Consider the following 5,523-nt stretch of genomic DNA (forward strand, 5'->3'; position numbering starts at 1 on the left):
AGACCTTCCCAAATTGCTCTCCAGACCCCTTTTCATTTTCCTTCAAGGACTCAAGATGTCTTTATTTCACAGCGCCTCAAACTATGAATTTCAGCAACATAAATAAAACAACACAATAAGCAGAGCTACAGACCAGTTCAGTGGCAATGTCTTCTCTATCCTAGTTGAATTCAGTGAGTTAATGGCACGAGCAAACATTAAAATATGAAAGAAAATAGGAATCATCAAATGTTATGGTTTTATCTAATTTATGAGTGATTTTTGACGCGGCATATGGTGCTGCTGCCGCCTGCCAAGAAATGGCAGTACGCATGCTTGATATTATTGGGCCTCATTCTGAGTTTATTGGTGTGGTCCAAAGTGGCGGAAATTCTATTGCGTCCACTGTTTTCGGAGGCAAGGTAATATCTGCTACTTTTACAACACCACCAAATTCCTAGTTCGGTATTAAAGTGGAGGGTTCACCTCCAGCAACATGAGGGAGGGGAACCCTCCATTTGATCTCCGAAAATTGGCAGATTTACTGCACGGTATTACCACTAGTGGTAAGTCCATCAAAAATCCACATGGGGTGTCTCAGGTGCAGGTGCCGTCCTCCGGCGAGAATAACATCTCAGACGCAGAGTAGGTATGCAGCACAACTTCCTTTATTCACAACTGTAAGCTAACTGCCCCAGCACCCCGCCCCCTTCCCTATCCCCGTCACTTCCCCCATGTTTTGGCCCGAACGAGGGCCACCCCCCTTGACGATGTGGGAGGCTGCAGGTCGCTCATGCAACATGACATCGCCCCCCTTTTTAACGTACCAGATCACTCGCAGTCTATAAGCCCATTTCTTTGATCAGTCTCTGGGGCTTCAAGCAACACCCGGAGGCCTCCGCAGAAGACATGACATCGGCAGGGTCGAGGGTTCTTTGTCGCTGCTGACGTCTCCTTCAGATTGTTCACCGTCCCCTTGGTAGGACTCTTTCGAGTGCCAGTCCTCATGGCTGTCGTACGCAATCTCCCACGCTAGGGGTGGATCTGCTGTGATCTTCTGAAAGTGTGACGAGTTCCTGGTTATGGACTGTTGCTGGTCTCCACTGGCTCTGACCATGGTGCCCTTCTTACTGGTCATGATTAAGGGTTCGGGTGCAAACGTGGAGTCCTCCTTCTGGCCCTTGGGTTGGCGCACTAGCAGCTTGTCCCCTGGTTCAATGATGCATTCTTTGGCTCTTCATCGGGTGTCTGCCCTGTCCTTCATTTTGCTTTTCTCTTCCTGATCTTTGTCTCTTGCCTGCTGTTCAAGCAGTGTTGGCAGTGGCTGGGTGGGGCCTTCAGGCAATCCCGTCTTGAGATGTCTGGGGAACAATAGATCTGAGGGGCAGACCCCTGTGGTGCTATACAGTGTGTGGCGGTATTCGCGCAGCAGTTGGTATATCGTTTGTTCGAAAGGCTTGTTAAGAATGGTGGCTATTTGTAGTGTCCTCTTGATGCTGGACATGAATCTCTCAACTATGGCGTTAGCTTGAGGCCAGCGTGGAGTTATTTTTCTGTGCTGTAACCCCATGTATCTTGCAAAGTTTTGGAAGTCCTGGCTGGCAAATTGTGGCCCGTTGTCAGACTTTATGATTTTTGGGATCCCATATGTTTACATCATGTGGTCCAGGACGGCAATCACACATGTGGCTGACGTGCTCTTGACCAGCTGGGCATCTGGAAATTGCAAATGTTCGTCGATGAGCAGAATTACGTAAGTGCCGTTGTGAAGAGGTCCAAAGAAATCCACTGCTAGTTCTTCCCAGACAGCCTCGTGCAGCGGGGACATTTGCAGAGGGTAGGGGTGTGGAGGCTGAGCCACCAGGGCACATACTGAGCACTTGCCAACAATCTCCTCTACCATGGCATCTAGCTTGGTGAACCACACATTTTGTCGAGGGATGTGCTTCGTGGATACCACCCCCCGGTGGCTTTCATGTGTCAGCCTGTCTTTTCTCGTAGTGATTCCGGTATGACTACCTTCATGAAAATGTAGTTATCCACAACTGTCAGTTCATCCTTTACAAAGTTCATGCACCTTATGTCGTCCTTCAATGATTCCCTATCGTTCCTGTCCTGATGTTTCAGATGTGAGGTTTTCCCTGCCTTAATTCAGTGAGTGACGATGGCAAGAGCCGTGTCATGCTCTGATGGGGCTTAGAGGTCTGCCCAGTCCACCGGGAGTGGCTGCAGGTGGTGAACGATATAGTTAATGTACGTGTCTGCAATGGATGGTCCCGCTTGGGCTGGGCCTGTAGGGTGACGAGATAGATAGTCTGCTGGGTTTTCTTCCTTACCAGGGCGATGTATGATGTCGAATTTGTAATCCTGTAATCGCAAGCCCCATCAGGCTATCCTGGGGGGCATTCTGGCCTTTGGGTCTCCATAGATTGTCAGGAGGGCTTGATGGTCTGTGACGACCGTGAATACCTTTCCATATAAGAACAGGTGGAAGTATTCATAGACCCACGCGACTGCCAGGCTCTCTTTCTCTGCTTGGGAGTATGCTTGTTCTGCGGTCGTGAGGCTTCTGCTGGCATATGCGACGATGAACACGTTGGATGGGTCAGTGGGGTCCTGCTGTGTTACTATAGGGGCCTAGTCTGACAAGGCTGGCATCCACTATCACTTCAGTCTTTCTTTCCACGTTGAAGTATGCCATGTCCTGTGCGCCGGCAATGTTGTTGCGGATGGCTTCGAAAGTGCTTGACAGTCACTTGGCCATTCGAATGGTTGATCTTTGCGGTTGAGTAAACTAAGAGGGTTGCTGATGGTGGAATAGTCTTTGAGATATCGTAAACAGTAACTTGAGAGACCTAAAAAGGAACACACTTTGGAGGTGGTTTGAGGTGGTCGTGCCGTATTAAGTGCTGCCACCTTGTCTGGGTCGGGCCACATTCTTCTCTCCGGAAAGATGTGGCCGAAGAATTGAAGGGAGCCCTTGCCGAACTAATGAAAAAGGGATCAGAACTGAATCTGCCCCTAGGTGTGCTCTCCTCTGCCCTCTATTGAGAGTTGCTCCAATTTAGATTAATATTGCAATACTGTTTCACAATGTATTCCACAAACACCAGTCTGTACACGTTGGTAAAATTTTGAAGAATCTTATCTTCTTTTTATTATCAAGGCTTAGGCATCCTTTGCTAGTGTTGTGCCTACTAGTATGTTGTGCCAATGCATTTCGGACATTGTCCGTCTTCAGGGCTCTAGGAACTAGCCTTCATATTATTATGCAATATACAAACGTTTGTTGTATGAGAAACAAGTAACAAATTATAATCACATTTAATTCATGTTCAAAGGCACCCAGCCCCATTACGAATGTAAATGAAAAACAATTCAAATGAAAGACAGTTCAATCAGTTCAACATATTTGGCAATGGTGTCATGCATATAATATATGTAAAGAACCATGTTATAGAGTGTAGTTTGCATTCCAGACAAAAATTATTAATTTAATGTGCATAAACACGTACCATTTCGCGTTATTCCAGGCGCCAGGATTAATGTCACCGTAAGTACCAGAAGATAAAATAAGATAGAAAGATAGAAATACGGTGAGCTCTATGGGCGGTTATCAATTATAGCACAATGTATTAAGAACTATAAAAGATGTACCTGTGTTAGCGGTAAAATGTATGCCTCCCGTTCTATTCCATCTCGCGTTGCTTAGGAGCAATGCTCACAAGAGGTGGCCTGTGAGAAATCACAATATGATGTTAGCTATGTGTGTCTCACATAATAGCGATCTTATTATCTCTACTGCCTTTAGCGTTTCGCTTACCTGTATTAAAGTCTGTGCCGCAGAACGTGCTGAATACGGAGAAAATGCGTCCCTTGCAGACGCCGGTTTATAAATGTTTACCTTCCTTACCTAGCAACCTGCGCGTGCGCAGGTTGAGGGGGAAGGTTAGTTTCATTTCAGAACGCACATAGCGCATTCGCGTTACCGCCAGCTATCCTGTTAGTTAAAGTTCCTTAAAGTGACAGTATGCCCAATTATTTTTGTGCAGTATTATGAACTGTAAACTTAGTGTGATAGGGGCAATTATTTACCCGACAATGGACTGACAGGTAGTATGTTGTTTCTACAGTAATGTTCACATCTTCGTTATGGTTTAGTCAATAAAACAAGCTACAACAGTATTACTATCGGTTTAACCAGATGCCTTGGATGAGAATAATATCCTAATTTGAGTTTGCTAAGTACTTTACATAAACCATCATAATAAATTTGCTTAAAGCACAAATAATTTAAGACAATGTAGTATTCCATACTTATCATAGTCATAATCACGGGGGTGAATTTAGGCAGAGGTTTCATCTCTGCCTTGGGTCCCGCTTGGACATGTGTTCCAAATGGGAATCTCACCCCTTGTGAATTTGTCGAGCCATATTAAGGTTATGTTAAAATGAACATATATTGTTAAAGATCCAAGAAAATTAAAGCTAAATGAATCGAAATGGTAAAGGTCCAGTGTTGAAAATATAGTTCATGGTTCTCACAGTACTTAACTTAGGGTCTTTACAATTACATACTATTCTTCTAAATACATGCTATAAAAAGCATACATAGTTTATTTCTTCATTGATTCCGCCCGGTTTGAGTGAGTCCAGTCTATCTATCGAAAAAGATTCACGTTGGTTGAGCTTTCTTTTGATATCCTCATGTTTGTCTTTCGGTTGAACAACCTCCAGTACCTGGTTCCTGATTTGATTAATGTTGTGTTTCTTAGATTGCCAGTGCCTTGCCACTGCGGAGTTATTGTTTTTCGTGCGTATGCATGATCTATGTTCATTCCATAGAATTCGGCCCGGTCTAGTTGATTGTCCAACATAATAAATGCCACAAGGGCACTTAATCGCGTAGATTATATTGATGGTGTCACATGTTGCAAAGCTTCTCAATGGGATCTTTTCACCTGTGCGTGGGTGATTAATGACATTCCCCTTAGTAATGAAGTTACAGTTTCTGCAATGTAGACACGGGTATGTGCCTGTCCTTTGTGTTAGGGGTTGTTGTAGTGTTGGTCTTGTTTTAACCAGTCTGTCTCTTAAATTCCTGCTCCTTTTCTATGCAAAAATGGGGTTCTCCTTAAAAAGATGTTCCACCCTTGTATCATTCCTCAATATTTGCCAGTTCTTAAGTATTGTTGCTTTTATACGGCTGCTCTGTAAGAAGTAGCACGATACAAACACCATGGGGTTATCTCCTTTCCTTGATTTGTCACCTCCACGTAATTCCAGTGTCTGTGTTGTTAAACGTTCTTACGCTGCTGTAATCTCTGTTTCCTTATACCCCATGGCTTTAAATTTTCTCCCCATTAATTCAATCTCTTTGGCACATAATTCAGGATCGTTGACAATACTTTTTACTCTTCTCATCTGACTGTACAGTAAATTCCTGAGCAAACTTGGTTGATGGAAACTGAGACGATGTAACAGATTGTTGCGATCAGTCTCTTTGCGGTAGATGTTGGTCTCATATTTACCTTCGTTGACATG

At 44.3% G+C, this 5,523-nt stretch overlaps 1 long non-coding RNA gene across 1 annotated transcript; it reads right to left on the reverse strand.

Annotated features, from left to right (window-relative positions):
* Positions 1 to 3,106: 3,106 nt before the first annotated feature.
* Positions 3,107 to 3,718, reverse strand: LOC138468501 (uncharacterized). Its single transcript, XR_011268286.1, has 2 exons — positions 3,637 to 3,718; positions 3,107 to 3,236 (listed from the first exon to the last, which is right to left on the reverse strand). It is a non-coding gene; the product is annotated as an uncharacterized lncRNA (long non-coding RNA).
* Positions 3,719 to 5,523: the final 1,805 nt, after the last annotated feature.

Source organism: Ambystoma mexicanum, chromosome 4q (assembly GCF_040938575.1).
Source record: "Ambystoma mexicanum isolate Mex_15411 chromosome 4q, UKY_AmexF1_1, whole genome shotgun sequence".
In the NCBI taxonomy this organism is placed as follows: Eukaryota; Metazoa; Chordata; class Amphibia; order Caudata; family Ambystomatidae; genus Ambystoma; species Ambystoma mexicanum.